Source organism: Mytilus trossulus, unplaced genomic scaffold (genome assembly GCF_036588685.1).
Source record: "Mytilus trossulus isolate FHL-02 unplaced genomic scaffold, PNRI_Mtr1.1.1.hap1 h1tg000122l__unscaffolded, whole genome shotgun sequence".
In the NCBI taxonomy this organism is placed as follows: Eukaryota; Metazoa; Mollusca; class Bivalvia; order Mytilida; family Mytilidae; genus Mytilus; species Mytilus trossulus.
Window position 1 is genome coordinate 2,807,071 of NW_026963298.1, and position 22,486 is coordinate 2,829,556.

Genomic DNA, 22,486 nt, shown 5'->3' on the forward strand with positions numbered 1-22,486 from the left:
AAAAGAAGCGCCTGTTTCTCCTCTACAAGACCTATATAGTCATACCCCGTGACACCCCTCATTATTTTTCTCTAGAAGCCCTGGAATAGGCCGACCCCCCTAATTTTTTGACATTTTTTTCAAATTTTGAGCTCTAGTTTCAGATTTTTGAACATAACGCCCTTTGATACCTAGCGCAAAAGAAGCGCCTGTTTCTCCTCTACAAGACCTATATAGTCATTTCCCGTGACACCCCTCATTATTTTTCTCTAGAACTCCTGGGATAGGCCGACCCTACCCCCATTTTTTTGACATTTTTTTCAAATTTTTAGCTCTAGTTTCAGATTTTTGAACATAGCCCCCTTTGATACATAGCGCAAAAGAAGCGCCTGTTTCTCCTCTACAAGACCTATATAGTCATACCCCGTGACACCCCTCATTATTTTTCTCTAGAAGTCCTAGAAAAGGCCGACCCCCCTAATTTTTTGACATTTTTTTCGAATTTTGAGCTCTAGTTTCAGATTTTTGAACATAGCGCCCTTCGATACCTAGCGCAAAAGAAGCGCCTGTTTCTCCTCTACAAGACCTTTATAGTCATTCCCCGTGACACCCCTCATTATTTTTCTCTAGAAGCCCTGGAATAGGCCGACCCCCCTAATTTTTTGACATTTTTTTCAAATTTTGAGCTCTAGTTTCAGATTTTTGAACATAACGCCCTTTGATACCTAGCGCAAAAGAAGCGCCTGTTTCTCCTCTACAAGACCTATATAGTCATTTCCCGTGACACCCCTCATTATTTTTCTCTAGAACTCCTGGGATAGGCCGACCCTACCCCCATTTTTTTGACATTTTTTTCAAATTTTGAGCTCTAGTTTCAGATTTTTGAACATAACGCCCTTTGATACCTAGCGCAAAAGAAGCGCCTGTTTCTCCTCTACAAGACCTATATAGTCATACCCCGTGACACCCCTCATTATTTTTCTCTAGAAGTCCTAGAAAAGGCCGACCCCCCTAATTTTTTGACATTTTTTTCGAATTTTGAGCTCTAGTTTCAGATTTTTTAACATAGCGCCCTTCGATACCTAGCGCAAAAGAAGCGCCTGTTTCTCCTCTACAAGACCTATATAGTCATTCCCCGTGACACCCCTCATTATTTTTCTCTAGAAGCCCTGGAATAGGCCGACCCCCCTAATTTTTTGACATTTTTTTCAAATTTTGAGCTTTAGTTTCAGATTTTTGAACATAGCGCCCTTTGATACCTAGCGCAAAAGAAGCGCCTGTTTCTCCTCTACAAGACCTATATAGTCATTTCCCGTGACACCCCTCATTATTTTTCTCTAGAACTCCTGGGATAGGCCGACCCTACCCCCATTTTTTTGACATTTTTTTCAAATTTTGAGCTCTAGTTTCAGATTTTTGAACATAGCCCCCTTCGATACCTAGCGCAAAAGAAGCGCCTGTTTCTCCTCTACAAGACCTATATAGTCATTCCCCGTGACACCCCTCATTATTTTTCTCTAGAAGCCCTGGAATAGGCCGACCCCCCTAATTTTTTGACATTTTTTTCAAATTTTGAGCTCTAGTTTCAGATTTTTGAACATAACGCCCTTTGATACCTAGCGCAAAAGAAGCGCCTGTTTCTCCTCTACAAGACCTATATAGTCATTTCCCGTGACACCCCTCATTATTTTTCTCTAGAACTCCTGGGATAGGCCGACCCTACCCCCATTTTTTTGACATTTTTTTAAAATTTTTAGCTCTAGTTTCAGATTTTTGAACATAGCCCCCTTTGATACATAGCGCAAAAGAAGCGCCTGTTTCTCCTCTACAAGACCTATATAGTCATACCCCGTGACACCCCTCATTATTTTTCTCTAGAAGTCCTAGAAAAGGCCGACCCCCCTAATTTTTTGACATTTTTTTCGAATTTTGAGCTCTAGTTTCAGATTTTTGAACATAGCGCCCTTCGATATCTAGCGCAAAAGAAGCGCCTGTTTCTCCTCTACAAGACCTTTATAGTCATTCCCCGTGACACCCCTCATTATTTTTCTCTAGAAGCCCTGGAATAGGCCGACCCCCCTAATTTTTTGACATTTTTTTCAAATTTTGAGCTCTAGTTTCAGATTTTTGAACATAAGGCCCTTTGATACCTAGCGCAAAAGAAGCGCCTGTTTCTCCTCTACAAGACCTATATAGTTATTTCCCGTGACACCCCTCATTATTTTTCTCTAGAACTCCTGGGATAGGCCGACCCTACCCCCATTTTTTTGACATTTTTTTCAAATTTTTAGCTCTAGTTTCAGATTTTTGAACATAGCCCCCTTTGATACATAGCGCAAAAGAAGCGCCTGTTTCTCCTCTACAAGACCTATATAGTCATACCCCGTGACACCCCTCATTATTTTTCTCTAGAAGTCCTAGAAAAGGCCGACCCCCCTAATTTTTTGACATTTTTTTCGAATTTTGAGCTCTAGTTTCAGATTTTTGAACATAGCGCCCTTCGATACCTAGCGCAAAAGAAGCGCCTGTTTCTCCTCTACAAGACCTATATAGTCATACCCCGTGACACCCCTCATTATTTTTCTCTAGAAGCCCTGGAATAGGCCGACCCCCCTAATTTTTTGACATTTTTTTCAAATTTTGAGCTCTAGTTTCAGATTTTTGAACATAACGCCCTTTGATACCTAGCGCAAAAGAAGCGCCTGTTTCTCCTCTACAAGACCTATATAGTCATTTCCCGTGACACCCCTCATTATTTTTCTCTAGAACTCCTGGGATAGGCCGACCCTACCCCCATTTTTTTGACATTTTTTTCAAATTTTTAGCTCTAGTTTCAGATTTTTGAACATAGCCCCCTTTGATACATAGCGCAAAAGAAGCGCCTGTTTCTCCTCTACAAGACCTATATAGTCATACCCCGTGACACCCCTCATTATTTTTCTCTAGAAGTCCTAGAAAAGGCCGACCCCCCTAATTTTTTGACATTTTTTTCGAATTTTGAGCTCTAGTTTCAGATTTTTGAACATAGCGCCCTTCGATACCTAGCGCAAAAGAAGCGCCTGTTTCTCCTCTACAAGACCTTTATAGTCATTCCCCGTGACACCCCTCATTATTTTTCTCTAGAAGCCCTGGAATAGGCCGACCCCCCTAATTTTTTGACATTTTTTTCAAATTTTGAGCTCTAGTTTCAGATTTTTGAACATAACGCCCTTTGATACCTAGCGCAAAAGAAGCGCCTGTTTCTCCTCTACAAGACCTATATAGTCATTTCCCGTGACACCCCTCATTATTTTTCTCTAGAACTCCTGGGATAGGCCGACCCTACCCCCATTTTTTTGACATTTTTTTCAAATTTTTAGCTCTAGTTTCAGATTTTTGAACATAGCCCCCTTTGATACATAGCGCAAAAGAAGCGCCTGTTTCTCCTCTACAAGACCTATATAGTCATACCCCGTGACACCCCTCATTATTTTTCTCTAGAAGTCCTAGAAAAGGCCGACCCCCCTAATTTTTTGACATTTTTTTCGAATTTTGAGCTCTAGTTTCAGATTTTTGAACATAGCGCCCTTCGATACCTAGCGCAAAAGAAGCGCCTGTTTCTCCTCTACAAGACCTATATAGTCATTCCCCGTGACACCCCTCATTATTTTTCTCTAGAAGCCCTGGAATAGGCCGACCCCCCTAATTTTTTGACATTTTTTTCAAATTTTGAGCTCTAGATTAAACAATGACATAAAAGGTGCTATATTTTACAGGGTAGGACTACTTTTACATACGTTCTAAATTGAAGAGGGTGCATAGGTGGCCCTACACCTACACATAATCCGTTGATAGATGCAGAGTTATTGTGGTACTGAATATTAGCCTAAAAAGTTATGCGACTTGTTAAATCAATAGATTGGATAAAAACCATTTCAAAATTGAGTTAAAATTGCTATATTTTAACTGATTTTCTGCCTTTTTGAATATTATTTTATTTAACGGCCGTTGTTGTCTTATTCTGTTTTTTGGTTTCTCGATATATCGCCTTATTGTTCGCTGGCTTATTGTTCGCTAGCTATTGTTCGCTAGCTTCTGCCTGGTCTATAAGCATACGTAAAGTAAAAGCAAACGTTTGATTGTCGTTTAAGTCGTTTTACGTCAAGCTCTAGAAATTAGTACCTTTTCCAAAAAAATCGATAAAAAAACCAAATCCATGACACTTTAACCTTTGCAAACAGAAGAAAGCTGATGAAAAAGAGCGTATGGAGGTAAATAAACAAAAAATGAGTGTATAACTTTCGCAATATTTATCAATCTCCATGCACTTATTCCACCTAAAAACAAAAGCGCAAAGGAGGTTAACTATCTTGTCGTTACTAATAATGTTTAGTTTGAAACACATGTATCGTTTTCAAGATTTATCGCCGTGACGTAATAGTTATATCTATTAAAAAAAACAGAAACAATTTATGAAAAACAGAAGGGTAACATCTTATTCCAAAAATAAACCATGCACATACAAGTTAACATTCTCTAAACTTATAATTAAACGCGTATAAACTTCAAACACTGGACACTTTTAATTTGCAAAACACTCATTTGCAAATCCGCCGCCGCCTCAAACAAGAGATACAATATCATGTATATAACCAAAATGTGCAGAATTACATGGGATTCAATAATTTCATTGGTTTTCTACAGTTGCTTTCATATTTATTTTGCAATTTGAATTATAAAAACATGGGATTTTCAATATCCCATGGGACAGGGCAAAATCCCATGGGATTTACCATTATCCCATGGGATTTTGGTTAAATCCCATGGGATTTTTTTTGTCCCATGGGATTATTGTAGTCCCATGGGATATTTGTTGTCCCATGGGACAAAAAAAATCCCATGGGATTTTTATTATCCCATGGGATTTTTAATATCCCATGGGACAAATTAAAATCCTATGGAATTCTAATTGTAAATATATAAATATAAATAAACAGTAATGTGTATGTTACAATGTATTCTATTTGGTAGTAAATTATTATAAGATGAATCTTTTTAATTGAATATCTTTTTTTCTTGGGAATTGTTAATTTAGCATATTGTTCTTTAACTGTTCAAAACTAAACTTTTAAACAACAAAGCAGATAATGTAAGTATCAATATATGTTTATTCATGAATTATAGAAAACTTTCTTGAAACACAATTATTTGCCATTTGAAATCAATAAAAACTCTATTGTTAGGCTTAACATACTAGTAGCTATTTAAGTAAATCTATTTTTTTCACAATATCCCTCAACACAAAACATTAATAGTTTCTTATCATCCAGCATTGTTTGATGGTATAGTCCACTTTTTGGACATTCAGCACAAAACTTTGACATTATTGTGGTTTCAATATTTTTTTGAATTTAAAAGAACTTCAAATCATTGACAGAGTGATGAAAATAATAACTGATCCAACTTTTGTCTTTGAATTTATTCTGCTCTTGTTTCTATGTTTTCTCCATGTATTCTAGGTGGTGAATTTCAATCCTTCTGAAAAAGTACCAATAAAATCTAAAGTAATGGATTATACAAAATTGTTTTCATACATGTAGCAATAATATGATTTTCAATAAAAATAGCTATGCGGTATGGATTTTACTGATTGTTAAAGGTTGTCCAGTGTCATCAGTTGCTAACGGCCTACATCCTTTGGTCTCTGATGGAGGGTTGTCAAATTAGCAATATACCACATCTTCCTATTCTAATACCATATACCAATCAATAAATTTATTCTTCTTTATAACATTTGGGTATTTTCCCAATTTATATACATAATATATACTGTAAATTCGTAATTAATGCGAGTTGTTTTTTTTGGGAAAAATGCAACAGAGTTGTAAATGCAATAATTTAAACTCGCATTATGAAATATTTTATATGGATTAAACAGGATTTTTCTCAAAAGCGTAAAATTCAAAATCGCATTTAAGTCTAAAATGACAGAATCGCAATAATAAATGCACGCAATAATTTATGAATTTACAGTATAAAGATCAATGTTGAAACTTTAGACAACTATAATAACATTCCATTATTCACAAGAATTTGCAATATATTATACAAAATACAGACAACAGAAACAATATTTCTTTAAGCTTTTGAAGTTCAGACAGATTTCAATTTGTGTTTTATTTCAATGAAAAAATACCTTGAACTCTTTGAACATATTGGAAATTATAACATTGATACAAAAAAAATATGTATGTTTTATCCTTATTTTTTGTGTTGTTGGCTTGCTGTCTCATTTTAATATACACTTAAACATACATCAATAATCTTCTTCTTTATTAAAAGTAAAAATGGGATATTTTTGATTTTGATATCCCAAAACATTATAGTTCTATCATGTCTATCAAATAACTTATTACAAAAAATGTACCAAGTTCAAAAACACCAATGTGTTTGATATTAATTTTAAGACATGTATAAATGTTCCAGACCATATCAGTATTCAGATCTTACTTTTACGGTCCAGAACTTACAGTCCCACCATATGTGTACAGTCAGACCATATAAGTATACTTGTACTGTCTGGTACCAGCTCGACCAAACCTGTGTTTTTATTTTAACTGCAATTAAACATTTTGTATTAATCTATTAAAGATTTCAGTTATGTTGATCTGTACTGTACATTTGTTTGTTATAAACTTGACCAACTTCTTAAAATTGGGCAGACTGTATGCGTACAGTCCAAATACTTGTATGTTCTGGAACATAAACATGATTAATAAGCATTTGGCAGAATGTCGTGCTAAAATCCCATTAATATTAGTACTAAATTTTGAGTATACATGTAAATCCACCAGTTACTTACTGAAATTCATGGTGAACACTCACCAAAAACTTACAATTTAGAGGAAAGACTTGAAAGATGAATGCACTAACACTATCAAAACAGAGCATAAAACTTACCGAAGAACAAGATGTTCTACATTTATCCAGGAGCAGGATAATTGAAAAGTATTTTTTTCTTTCTCTGCTGTCCATCATATAACCTTTGAATTCATTCATGCAAAGTATGAAAATCTGCAAAGTAACTTATCCACATTTTGAATTTTGAACTGCATACTTGTCCTTTTCATCTTGCTGACAACCTAAACATAAAAAATGATAAAAACATAATTCTAGATTGACTTTATGTTTTTATTTTTGTTGGTACATGTACAAACAATTTTCCCAACTTTAAAACGAAAACATCATCACCAAAGAGAGGGTCATACTAACCTCCGAAATATTTAAACAAACCGAAATTATTACTGAAGATTGATTAAGATCTTGTCGTTAATTAATGGCATAGATACTCTTATTTTTGAAAACTTGATGTCTATTGCATACTTATATTCCTTTGTACGTGAGTATGCATATTAAGATGGACTCCATGGACTTTAATGTAAGCATGATTAATTTTACAGTCACTGACAGTTTTTCAGCTCTATGTGTACATTTTGAGAGAATCTTGCAATACTGTATATTCTGATATTCAGAACTTATTGTGAGGTTTTTATTAATACAACTGAAAGCTGTATCTCGTTTTCATTTCTGATACATATTTATGAGCTGAAGACCAGTGCTGAATTTTTCTCACTGCATTGAAGACCCATATATATATAGGTGACCTTCGGCCTTTGTCTGCTCTTTGATTGGGTTGTTGTCTCTTTGTCAAATTCCCAGTTTCCACTTCCCATTTTATATCATGTATGCTGATTTTTCTTAAATTACAATATTCAATCATGCAATTTTGTCCATTATTGAAAATACGATAAGCAAAAATAAATGCACAAAAAATTTAACATTGTTATATATATGTAAAAGACTTTTTTTTAAATTCAAAACAGTTGCCTACACTGTTAATTTCCTTGTTTGATTTCATATTTTTAAAGCCTTTATAGCTAGCTAGATGGTATGCTGGGGCGGATCCAGCCATTTTAAAAAGGGGGGGTTCCCAACCCAAGACAAAGGGGATGGTCCTATATTCATTTGATTTGTTTTATTGTCTCATACAAGAATATATATGGTTCGAGGGTGGGGATCAGGGATCCTGAAATTTTTTCACCTAACCACTGGATGACAGGGGATCTCAACCATTTAAAAGTTTCTCAAACATGTGGGGTGGGGGTGAACCCCATGGACTCTCCCTATATTTCCTTTGATTTGTTTTATTGTTCTATACAAGAATATATAAATATGGTTTAGGGGTGGGGATCTTGACCGTTTACAAGTTTTCAAACTAGAGGGGGTGGGACTTCACTTTTATTTTATTTCATTATTAATTTTATTGTCCCCGACAAGAATATATATGGTTTAGGGGTGGGGATCTGGATCGTTCACAAGATAATAGCACATTCTCAAATTGAACAGGGTGGGGTAACCCCCAAAGACCTCCTTTTAATTTCATTTGATTTGTTTTATCGTCCCATTCAAGAATATATATGGTTTAGGGATGGGGATCTGGACCGTTAACAAGATAATAGCATATTCTCAAATTGAAAGGGTGGGGATAATACCTCCCATGGACTCACCCTCCCTTCTTTCTTCCCCCTAAAATACCTTTTAATAAGCCCCAATGCACAGATAGTTCACAGTATTTTCCCTTAATTTACACTTAAGAAAAGAATATACACTATACAGGTGTAATTTTATTTTTAAAAGATAATACAACTGAACTGCTGACAATGGCTGAAGACTACCATGGTGGTGGATCCAGAATTTTTCATAAGTGGGGCCCACCGACTGCCTAAGAGAGGCCTGCTCCTGCCATGACTCAGTGATTCCATATATAATCAACTAATTCTTTTCCCAAACAGGGGGCCCTGAACTCCTGATCCCCCCTTTTTTTTCCTCATTTCAATCACCCTGATATAAATTTAGTTTTATCACTTACAATAGGAATGGTTTGAATTCCCCAATAATTCTTATATACCATTAATATCAACATATTTCATTTTTGACAAATGAAAGGCAAAAGTTTTCTATGGGTAGAAATGGATAGTGGGAAGCTTTCAGATTCACACCATGCCGGTGGCTGTGTTCAAAGTGCTGGGTTTTTATGACCCTCGTTGTTTGCGGACTAACTATTTAGGCCAGTGGTGTATAATAGTGTGCGTGCATTAATCTTCTATACCTTCTTAATCAATATATTCAAACACTGACGGCAAGTGTTGTAATGATGTATCAATGTCTTTTTGAAATCACCGTGCTATTTACATGTGGGATCGAGAATGTAGGGGAAGGAAACTTGTCGATTATGTTTATTTCTAAGCCAAAATAAAATGGGCCGCCGTAAAATTAACCTTTGGTAATAACAGTGCATGTAAGGCTCGTCTCGGAGGGGTGTCTTTTTTCTGTCTTCTTTTTTTAGTTATATTTTTAATAACTTACACTTTCTTTCCATTATTCTCTTTCTTTCACTATTCTTTATTCCTTTTAACTTTGTCCTTTGTTCTCTATTCTGTTAATTCACATCCATACCCTCTTATGTGTATGTGGACTTACTGTAGTTTATTTTTTAGTTCTGGCAGAGATATTAGATACAATATGTATGTCTCTGGTTCTGGTATAATGCGATAAGTCAATTTCTTTTTCATGCAGTGTCATGAAATATAATGGTTTTATGAATATCAGCCAAGATTGTGGGCAACATTTTAATAAACAATTCAACACTATACACGTTATGTGAATTTTATTAAAATCGATGAAGAACATGAACTTGACAGCTAGTGCCCCTTAAACAGGTAAAGTTCAATTAACAAATTCTGATCTACTGCCATTCAACACCAAATTACTTACTTGCTGTATATTGAAAAATGTGATTGTATATTGTCAATACCTCAACATCGAGAATACGTCATGTGAGGTGTTGGTCGCTACGTTTGAGAGACAGAAAAACATCCAGGTAAAAAGTGTAGAATTTTGTTTTTGAAAATTTGAGTTGTAAATTTTCCTAAAAAGTACTTAATTCCGTTCATCTAGTTGTAAATTTTCCTAAAAAAAAGTACTTATTTCCGTTCATCTATTATGGGTATAAACTAAACTGAACAAGAAAAGTATTAGTAAACAGACAGAAAGTCCGACGTTGAATTAATTATTTTACAATTAATTGTTTAAATATATGAGAGAATGTTTTAGGCGAATGTTCTTTAATTACAGATAAATGTATTTTAGGTTCAGGAAATGATTTATTCTTCGGGTACGTCTAAACAACCGGCCGCTCCACAAAGTGCACTCAGGACCCATTACCGTAATCATATCTGCACACATGATGGATGTTTATATTCGTTATACGCTTCTTATTTTAGAGTTAAATTTTGGTAGAAGTTGAAATCGCTGGGGCGGATCCAGCCATTTTAAAAAGGGGGGTCCTAACCCAGGACAAAAAAAGGGGGGGTCAACTACATGACCCCATTCAAATGCATTGATCGGCCAAAAAAGGGGGTTCCAACCCCCCGGACCCCCCTCCCCCCTCTGGATCCGCGCCTGAATCGAACTTAGATAGATATGTTAATTCTTATAAAATAATGAGGACACGTGTCACTGATTACACAACTACTGAGCCATGAATTATCCAATCAACAAAATTGATTGGATTAACTTTATTGTTTTTTAGGAATTGTATTGTTTAGTTCAGTTTTACCTTTAACATGAAATTGCATATAGAAAAAATAAACTATATATCTCATTCGATGTGCTTTTTCAGTTTATTTTTCATGATGACGGGTAAATTAATTTGTTGTGTTTTGCAGTTCACGAATAAAGAAAATTATTTTATAGTTGCGTTTTTTCTGTAACAAGTTCGATTTTTGTTTTTCAGTGTGATTCTTTTCTCTCTCTTCCTCTAAATAAAGTTTTTAAACAAACACAATGTTGAATGAATATCAAATTTTATTACATTTGTATATTTTTATTCTCAACAAACCATTTAATTATACAAGAGAAGACAATTATGTACAATATTCAGTTTAACCTTAACGGAAATCTGTGCACGAAGACTTAGTCGTGGTTTGAACGGATTTCGTGTCAATAAACTGTCTTCGAAATAGTCTTTCTTTGTTAATGTTTGTGTCATTTTGGTCTTTTGTGGATAGTTGTCTCATCAGCAATCATACCACATCTTCTTTTTTTTTATAATTTCTCGCTACTACAATCTAACTCCCATATTTTTTAGAAATAATTATACCCAAAATATCATAATTTTCAAAAAACGGAGACGAAAACGGAGACAAGTTCATTTTCAGAATTTATTTTCGCATTGAAATTCGTTTCAGGCTTGTGAAACTGGACAAAACGACTTTAATTAGGGAAAAAAACTTAATAAAAACGGATTTCTTAAAATATTCGTATAACTCAAAAATAAAATTCCTGGACAAGTTCGATAAAAATGAGAAATAACATCTAACTACATGTATATGAGTTTGATTGTTTGAAAAGTACGGCTTTTACCGTTAAGAACGGATTCCATATACAAAACCTTAATTAATAATAATTCTTTTAAAGTATGAACATTTATTTCCCTTTTCAAACTCGTGCAAATAATTAATTACTGGTCCAGGACATGATAATAAAATTAAGAATAAAACTTTAAAATTTATGGAACGAAATTTTAATAAAAGACGAAAATCTTAAAAGATCGTGATATTCATTCTAAACGTCACAATATTACTTCCCGCATGGTCACACTGTACTAACAACACAATATATAAAACAACAATAAAGATAATCCAATTCATTTTGTTGATTGGATAATTCATGGCTCAGTAGTTGTGTAATCAGTGACACGTGCCCTTATTATTTACTAAGAATTACAAATGTAACATATCTATCTAAGTTCGATTTCAAATTCTGCCAAATTTAACTCTAAAATAAGAAGCGTATAAAGAATATATGCATCCATCCTGTGTGCGATGACTATAAAGGGTCCTGAGTGCACTTCGTATGTCATGAGTGCAATCAGGAGGTCCTTCAAGCGGTGTTTAGGCGTACTGTTATTCTCCTGGAAGCTTCAATTTTTTTTTATCAATAACTTTTACACAAGGAGAAAATTTAGTTTTTTTTACAGCATGAACCCCAGTTAATGAGCAAACACAAATTAAGAAAGAAAATCGTTTACAATTAAATTTTATAGAAGGAAAAAAAAGGGTGGGTGGGTAATAAACAAATTTTATTTACGCTCACATACTTCTAAACAGATTTGCATATGTAAGCTCTATATAGATAATGTTAAATTATTTCAGGAGTTTTGAAAAAAAGAATACATACAGTTTAATTTCGACTAAAATAGTGATTCTTTTTATAGATTTGGTACCACAGTTTCGACTCAACATTTCATTTTGAATTGTTAGATGGCAAACTCTTTAGGAGAATATTTTATCTGTTCTTTATGTAATTATGGTGATATTGGCGATAATATTCATTATAACAAGGCCTTGTACGAATTCTTGATTATAGAATGCAATATAAAAAGACGAAAGTAGACAAACCCTAATTATGCAGGGTTTCACAAGTTGATCTCCAAGCGGCCCACATTGTACATATAATAAGATCTATATTTTCAACGTTTTCAAAATGAAATAACTTGAATTGAAAATTTCCCTACTGTGAAAAATTGTTATTTCTAAACGTCTTTAATTATTATTTCGAAAAAAAAAAAAAATTTAGCATATTCATATATTTTCATAATTTTTTCCAAGGAAACCTTTTTTTTGCAAAGTTTACTTCTATATGTTTTTAACCATCACCAGCGACTTATTTTCTGCCATCACCAATTAGTCCTAATTATTAAAGATCAATTGACCAAATTCAAATGATGATTGGTATATCGTATTGAATATGACCATCGGTCATCCGTGACGTATCCCAAATAACGACGCATGCCGATAGATAGATCATAGTTTATTAATTAGCGTCTCGCAATTTAAATTTCTTCAAGGGGACTTAATTAAACCAGTTACTATACAAATCTTGAAAAAACAATGTACATGTACTTTTTAATATTTTTAAAACAAATTACGAAAACGTTTAGTGTAAAAATCACCGAATATAGTGTTTCTTTCTTGCAGGTTTTCGCATTTGTAAATTTGGAATTCTAATGCAAAAGACAGTCGATTCAAACTGAAATAACTTCTTTAAAGATGGTTTGATTTTTTCAGAAACACATGTATTATATATGTCTCAATACATGTATTATATGTCTCTGATTTTATCAAAACAATAATTACAAAATTATAAAATATGTTAGTTATCGAATGTATACCCTGAACTCTTACTATTATATATACATGCCCTAAGTTACTTAATGTCCTGTGTGCAACCAGGAGATCCTGAACGGTTTTTAAACGTACCATTATTTTATATGCATATATTCAAAGCTGTTCTTAATTATATGCATACTAGGTATCAGTGGCGGATCCAGGGGGAGGGTTTCGGGGGTTGGAACCACCCCCATTTTTGAACGATCAATGCATTTGAATGGGGACATATGGTAGGAACCAACCCTCCCCCCTTTGTCCTGGGTTGGGACCCCCTCCTTTTCAAATGGCTGGCTCCGCCGCAGAGGTATATTTATATATATGTGTGTGTACCAGCCCCCTCCTAAATCTTGGGAAACAAATGGTAGATTATATAGGGAATCACGGAAGCATGACTGGACGTGACCCCTCTAAGGCAGTCAATGAGTCCCCACTTATGAAAATTTCTGGATCAATCATTGCTTAGTTCTAGTTATCTTAGGTCCTAGTGTGAAATAAAGCCAATAGGTCTTTTTAAACACATCTTTATTCATACATGTGTATATACGTTTTCTCACGGATTTGTTCATGCAATATTGAAATTATGTTTACTCAATGCGCAATTACTGAAGTTTATATTTTGTACTTTTCTTCTTAATTTCATATAATTTTTTTTGATTTTTTTCTTCGAAAAATTAGTGGTGTTGAAATAGGGAATGGACACAGATACCTTTTCACATTTAACCAAAGAAATGTTGTATAATGTCATCAATCTGTATTACACGTAGACAGGATGTTCTCTAGAAAACTATACGTTATACACACCCGAGAATACACGCACTGTCGTAATGGAAAATTACTGTATGTTATAGTTACCTGTAATCAGCTTTGCAACACCATGTCATGACAGTTCAAAAAGATTTTCTTCAAATCAAAATGGAATATTCATTTTTTCTGTAAGATTTAAAACTTTAAAAAGTAGACTTTGACAAAATTATGAAATAGAAAGAATTGAACAATTTAAAATCGTATTTTAACAAAGATTTAGGTATAATTTTACAACGATCCTTAAAAAATAACCAAACTAACGTTGAATTAAACGATATGAACCTACGCAGTTTTATATTAAAATACTGATACACACGTCACCAGTTTGCCATCTCAGTATGCAAGGCAAGGGTGCTTGGTGAGGTGTTGGAACTTGATGTACATGTATCATTAAGTTAATACAGTTCTGTTAGGTTTGACTGCCTTTTTACAGAGACTTTCTATTCTTACTGTTTTCAGTTAGTATAGACTGTTCCTGGCTTAGAATGATTCTCTGCTCAACAAATGGTGCGTAATTCGCATTTGAATCAAAATTCTTGTAGAAGTAAAAAACACAAATTAATGTATTTGACAACTTTATTCAGGAGCACAGTCTACATGGTCTATATTATCCGGCGTAAATAACTTCGAGATTTATGTGGAAGTTTACTCTGCTGCTCGATCTATGCTAATCGATGTTCCAGTTTATTTCATATTTATATTTATTCGTGAGGCCTCGTCATCGTTTATATTCACTAAAAGCACAGTCGCCTAAATATTTTATATGGCGAAAAAATTGAGAAAATTGGGGGAAGCAAGGATTTGTATAGTTAACAACTATACAAATCCTTGGGGGAAATATTATATTTTTAGTAGCATTTTTATTTTAAAATCTTAAGAGGTTGCTTGCAAATTTAACTCTAAAATGAGAAGTGTATGACGATCTATAACGAATATATACATCCATCATGTGTGCAGATACGACGGCCACTAAATAGGGTCTGCCATGAGTGCACTTTGTATGCCCTGCATGAGTGCACCCAGGAGGTCCTCCTGAGCGGTGTTTAGACGTACCGGGAAAATCTTATCTGATTCAGGATCAATTCATCGGTTACACTCCCCTGTCACCAGTGATTCTTTTTTGCTGACATTCTGAAAAAGTATTGTGTAGTCCCTGTAAGTGTTGACTCTCAACTTGCACATGTGATTTTTTAACACTCCCCGGACTTCTGCAAAAAACAATTATTCAGTTCACTGATTAAGATGGAAGGTAAACGAACAGAAAGTCACAGGACATTCCGACAAAAAGTCACAGGACAAAAAGTCAAACACATGTCAAACTCAGGCATAAAGTAACAAATTTGATAGGACAAAAAGTCACAAACAATTTGTTGACAATTGATTCAATATAAATGAAAAAAGATTTTGAAATATCTTCTTTTTATTACATATATTCATTTTTAATTTTAGGAAATTGTTCATAATATAAAAAAGAAGATGTGGTATGATTGCCAATGAGACAACTGTCCACAAGAGACCAAAATGACACAGACATTAACAACTAGAGGTCTTTACGGCCTTCACCAATAAGCCAATATAAAGAAGATATGGTATGATTGCCAATGAGAAAACTGTCCACAAGAGACCAAAATGACACAGACATTAACAACCATAGGTCATATCATACAGCCTTCAACAATGAGCAAAGACCAAGGTAAAGCCCATACCGCATAGTCAACTGTAAAAGGCAATCATACTATATCTTTTTTTTTATATTTACCTGTTAAAAAATGCGTGCAAATGTAATCAAAAGCTGCACACAAACGTAATGATTTTTGTGCGCAAATGTAATGGTAATGTGCGCAAACCTAATGCACTGATTTATTTGTTTTTAATAAATTTTAATTTAAAGTTGCTACATCATGTTCATGTATAAAACTTCAAGAAAAATACAAAAAGAGTGTTTTCGTGTTCAAAGAAAAATAATCTCAAAACTAAATTGTGACTTTTTGTCCTGTGACAGTGTGTGACTTTTTGACTGTGACTTTCTGTCCTACATTCAGATTGAATAGGGGTGTTTGGTTGACCCCGCCTCCCTCTATCTGAGACTACTATCTCAGTGATGAGCTTTATGTTTTATGTACAAATGTATTGTGCTTGTCATATATGTATGTCGGATAAAAGCTCTACAGACCTTTAATATGTTGTAATGTTATATGTATAACCGACAATAAATAAATAACCCCTAACAAGTAAGAATTATGTTACTTCTTTTTGTTTTGACATCTTGCATGGGTTTTTATAGCCCTGTATTAAAATTATGCCCCCATTTAAAAAAAAAGGGGGGTGTGTATTCTGTTTTACCCCTGTCTGTCCATCCATCCTTGCGTCCGATGAATATTTTTTGTCCCATTTTCCTTAAGAAATACAATAGAAGGATTTCTGAAATTTGGTGTCAGGGTTAAATAAGTCAGCTATACCGTCTGATGCATTTTCAGATTCATCACTCGACAACTTCCTGTTTTCCCAACACTTGTATGATTTTACACATGATAGCCAAGTTGAAAGTTTAAAACTAACAACCTAATTTATGTACAAAAAAATTGAAAAACAGATATGTTACATATAAACAAACGACAATCACTGAATTATCGGATCCTGACTTGGAACAGGCACAACCATAACAAATTGGCAGGGTATAAGGAACTTTGAAAATATTTAGTTTTTGTATTTTGGTCTATTTTCCGGATACTATAAGCAATAAGGCCCCTTTATTTAGTGAATGAAATAATAGTAAGATGCACTTAGCTGTCTGTCATATTTTATATGAACTTGACCTCATTTTCATGGTTCATTGGTCAATGAAACACTGTATTGTTTTGTGAGTTTATCATATGTTTAAAGTAACAGGTAGATTATATTTGGTAGATATGAAACAATTGTGAGGTGTGCATGTCTGAATGGCAGATTCATATATAAACCATGACCGCATTTTATTGTTCTTTGGTCAATGATAAGTTTTCATGGTCTTGTCATTTTATCAGGCCACATTTAAAAGAATGTCTGTTTCCCCTCCCCTGGGTCTACCCTTTGTAAACAGACCAGGAAGGCAGGTTCTTGTTAGCTCACCTGACCTGAAAGGTCAAGTGAGCTTTTCTCATCACTTGGCGTCCGTCGTCTGTCGTCCTGCGTCTGTCATCCGTCGTCCGTAAACTTTTACAAAAATCTTCTCCTCTGAAACTACTTGACCAAATTCTACCAAACTTGGCCACAATCATCCCTGGGGTATCTAGTTTGAAAAATGTGTAGCGTGACCCGTCAAACCAACCAAGATGGCCGCCATGGCTAAAAATAGAACATAGGGGTAAAATGCAGTTTTTGGCTTTAAACTCAAAAACCAAAGCATTTACAGCAAATCTTACATGGGGGTAAAATTGTTGATCAGGTCAAGATCTATCTTGCTTAAAATTTTCAGACGAATTGGACAACCTGTTGAAGGGTTGCTGCCTGTGAAATGGTTATTTTAAGGAAATTTTGCAGTTTTCGGTTATTATCTTGAATACTATTATAGATAGTGATAAACTGTAAAAGCAATAATGTTCAGCAAAGTAAGACCTACAAATAAGTCAACATGACCAAAATTGTCAGTCGACCCCTTAAGGAGTTATTGCCCTTTATAGTTAATTTTTAACAACTTTTCCATCATTTTTTGTAACTTTTTTAAAAATCTACTTCTCTGAAACTACTTTGCCAAATTTAACCAAACTTGGCCACAATTATCATTGTGGTTTGTAGTTTGAAAAATGTGTCCGATGACCCAGCCTACCAAACAAAATGGCCAACATGGCTGAAATTAGAACATAGTGGTAAAATGCAGGTTTTTGCTTTATATCTTTGAAACTAAGACATTTAGGGCAAATCTTTCAAGATTTAAATGTCCATCAGAATAAGATATATCCCCTCACAAATTTTCAGTTGAATTGGACAACCTGTTGTTGGGTTACTGCCCTAAAATTGGTGATTTTAAGGTAATTTTGCAGTTTTTGGTTATTATCTTGAATACTATTATAGATAGAGATAAACTGTAGACAGCAATAATATTCAGCAAAGTAAGATCTACAAATAAGTCAGCATGATCAAAATTGTTAGAGGACCCCTTAAGGAGTTATTGCCCTTTATAGTCAATATTGAACAACTTTTCGTCATTTTTGTAACTTGTATAAAAATCATTTCTAAAACTACTTTCCAAATTTAACCAAACTTGGCCACAATCATAATACTTTGGTATCTATTTTAAAAAAAGTTTCTAATGACCCCGCCTACCAACGAAGATGGGCGACATCAGTAAACACATTAACAGGTGAGCGACACAGGCTCTTGAAAGCCTCTAGTTTTTTTTAACAGGATGTGATTGTCATAGCATGGTCACATGAATGGTTTGACTTGTCCAGTCCAGGCCACTTATCAGTTGTTTGTGCTCAATTTGAGTGCATTTATTTAGATTATCAATCCTTTAGCTTTCAAGCATATTCCAAAAATGGAAACAAATTATTTTCAGGAAAAAAATAATTTCGATTTATTGTGGAAAATAATTTTTTGACCCGGGCGCTTATTTTTGACCCGTGTGGGGGGAGGGGAAACAAACATATTTTTAATTTTGGCCTTAGATTTTTTAAGCATAGGTCTACTTGTATGGAATGACTACAAGGTATCATATAAAAAAAAAGATGTCTGCCTGCCAAGGTTAATTTTACCTCATATTCATAGAATAATGATAATATTCATGATATTGAACAGCAAGAATGATGAGTAAGTTGATGTTATATACAAATCAGACAAAATTTTCAGTTGCCTACTAATTATGTAATACATGTAGTAGTTATTTTGTCATTAAATGATATTTACCCTTTTATGTGTAGGGCAAGAACATGAAAGATAAAGGAGAAACTATAAACAGAAGAAATTATCAACAAAATTAGATTTACAGAGGTCAACAAAGCCTAAATGGTAAGTCCACTGTTATAAAAGTTTTTGTCCTTGAATAATGATTAAATATTTATTAAAATAAGATGTGGTATGATGAAAGAGAAAACTATCCATCAGAGTTCAATTTAGTGGATGTAAGCATTGTAATTACTTATTAGAGGCCATTGATGACCTGTAAGTAATGAGAAAACCCATACCCTATACATGTTATAGTAATCTATAAAAGTCAACACCAACCAAATTTGAAAAAGAGCATCAATTCAAACGTCAAATATACCAGACTAATTTATAAAAACAAAAAATTATGAAAAATAAAAATGACGGATATAAACCAACGTCAACCACTGAACTATGCACAAGCTCCTGATATTAGACAGGTATAATATGGCTGGGTTGATATAAAAATAAGAAACACTTAGCAGTCTGATTTGCAATGAGACATTTCTCCAATAGAGATCAAATGACATTTAAGGAGGCTCTAGCATATAACAATTTCAGAAAAATGTTTAATAATTTTTTTTCATAACTCATTTTATTTATAACTTTATCACATGGTACACCAAATCATTCAAAACAATCAATTCGGTTTGGCCCCAGATGACTTTTAAAATGCATATATCATTTAAAGAGCTCCAAATTATCTCCCTTTGGTGCAAAAATGCCATTTTTTGGCATTAGAAATGTAATATCTTATTTAACTCATCGGTGGCCTATATTTTTTATTATAATTTTAAAAAAGCTGTACTTTACTAAACTATTATAAAATTTAAGCGATTTCTGTAATTTAGTACTTGAATATTTAAATGAAAGTTTATCATATTAATATCATAAACATGATAAAATAGCCATTTTATTGATCTCTTCACTGATAATTTTTGAGTTTGTGTATTTGTAGGTCAGACATCTCGATTTTCATGGTCATCATTCACAGATCAATACCGAACGGAAAACTTAAAGCTGGTATTTTTCTCCATAGTGCGACTTTTTTATTAATTTGAAATGGAACATGTTTTTTCCTACATTTATTTGAAAGAAGAAATTTGAACATGATGACTTTAAACAAAAAGGAGTCATATCATCACGATCATTGATGCACAAGAACTTGATCATATAAATACAACAATGTAATTATCAATTGAAAGATGGAACGAATGAACTAGATATTAGAATGTTGTTGTCCAAATAAACTTGCTTTGTCTTCTCATTTGAATCTCTCCATTCAATAAAGATGTACAGAGGAAGATCTTTGAAGAATAGATTGAAAAAATGTTTTGTCTAAGAATTGCAGGAATATTCTAGTGAATGAAATTATTTATTGACTTCACTCTTATATAGTGGACTGAATAATTGTACATAGCAAGTTGGGAATAAAGAAAGCAAAAACTTTAACAAAAAGTGTTTATATTATAAATTTGCAAATATAAGCATACTATTATGTACACCACAAAGGTATATATAATTCAAATTGTTTGCCTATACAAGTATTGCAATGAACCTATAACAAAGAAAATCATACCTCACGAAAAGAGTGAACTATTCAGTCAGAATATGAAATATGTTTTCAGTTCTATTTTTCATAATAGAATAAACAAGACCATGAAGACAAAGATTTCAAAACAATATTTTTTCATTTATTTAGAAATTTCATCATTTTGTTTCAGTGAAAGGACTTTATTCTTTAAAATATTATTATTATACATTCCAAAATAAGAATAATCTTTATTGTCATATAAACAAATAAAAAACATTTTTTTATATATGTATATATAAAAAATATAAAAAAAACTTGTATACATTTAAAACATTTTACTACCAAACAGCATTCATTGTAACATACACATAACTTTATATTTATATATATTTATAATTTTAATCCTATAGGATTTTATTTTGTCCCATGGGATATTAAAAATCCCATGGGATAATTATAGTCCCATGGGATTTTTTTTGTCCCATGGGACAACAAATATCCCATGGGACTACAATAATCCCATGGGACCAAAAAAAATCCCATGGGATTTAACCAAAATCCCATGGGATAATGGTAAATCCCATGGGATTTTGCCCTGTCCCATGGGATATTGAAAATCCCATGTTTTTATAATTCAAATTGCAAAATAAATATGAAAGTGACAGTATACAACCAATGAAATTATTGAATCCCATGTAATTCCGCACATTTTGGTTATATACATGATATTGTAGCTCTTGTTTGAGGCGGCGGCGGATTTGCAAATGAGTGTTTTGCAAATTAAAAGTGTCCAGTGTTTTCAATGTATTGATACACAACTTTTGTTCGAAACTTAGATTACTTATATTATAAAAACTACTTACCAAAAATGACTGATTAGCAGCATATTTACATCTTACTTAACGTGTGTGAACTTAAATGTATTGATACACAACTTGTTCGAAACTAAGATTTCTTATATTATAAAAACTACTTACCAAAAATGACTGTGTAGTAGCATATTTACATCGACCTCACGCGCACCTGTTCTATCGATAATTATTACATATATAATAATAGAATCAGAGGTTTGAACTGGCATAACACATGAGATAAACCATACAGATCAAAATATCATCAGCCCTCGTGTTTAAACGTCAATAACAGTGATTTCTCAAATTAACCTCATCATGATCGCTCTTTTTTGTAGAGGTAAAAATTGTGCATTCAGTTACTATCCTTCCGCCATTTGAAGCTGATTTCACTTTGACAATGTCTTTTTTGTCATACAACAGACATGATTAATCAAGGAAATTTCCAATTGAAAATATTTTTAAATTATTGTATCATGATCGCTCTTTTTCATAAAGGTAACAAAATGTGCATTCAGTTATTATCCTTCCGCCATTTAAAGCTGATTTCACTTTGGCGATGTCTTTTTTTGTCATACATCAGCCAGGATTAATCAAGGAAATTTCCAATTTAAAATGTCTTCTATTAATCAGGTACCATTATTGTTTAGGATTCTATTAGCCTTTTTTTTTTAATTTTTCCCGAAGTCATGTTTTTTTTCAATAAGTATGCCACCATCCGCTGTCACCTGTTACTTTTTTTCAAGCCGTAGCTAAAATCAATATGAGCCTTTTTAATGAACAAGAGTATGTTCCCAGCCAGTATGTAAATTCTCACACTAATTGTAAATATTAAAAAACGTTCTCACGCACTGTCATTTTATTAAATCTATCACCCTGGAGATGAAATATAAGTTATTGTAATACAACCACTGTTTCCGTCTTTTTACTCGTATTACAATTCCGTAATTATTTTCAATACGGGGGAAAATATTGAGTTATCGTTCTTGAAAGCTTTCCAATTAGCATTCGTCTGTTTGAAAGTACCATCAAATGTCAATCGACTGCCAATCAACATACTGCGTTGACGAAAAGAGAACAAAATTAAACACAAGAAAGCGGTATTTATCGTTATTTCTTTCAATTAAGTCTATGTTTTGCTCATT

General features: G+C 33.4%; 1 protein-coding gene and 1 long non-coding RNA gene across 2 annotated transcripts in view; one reads left to right on the forward strand and one right to left on the reverse strand.

The window, feature by feature from the left end:
• Positions 1 to 22,486, reverse strand: part of LOC134700101 (innexin unc-9-like) — a 160,136-nt gene that overhangs the window by 56,552 nt on the left and 81,098 nt on the right. The window lies entirely within an intron of this gene.
• On the forward strand, positions 15,102 to 20,525 carry LOC134700130 (uncharacterized). Its single transcript, XR_010103784.1, has 3 exons — positions 15,102 to 15,303; positions 18,953 to 19,040; positions 19,915 to 20,525. It is a non-coding gene; the product is annotated as an uncharacterized LOC134700130 (long non-coding RNA).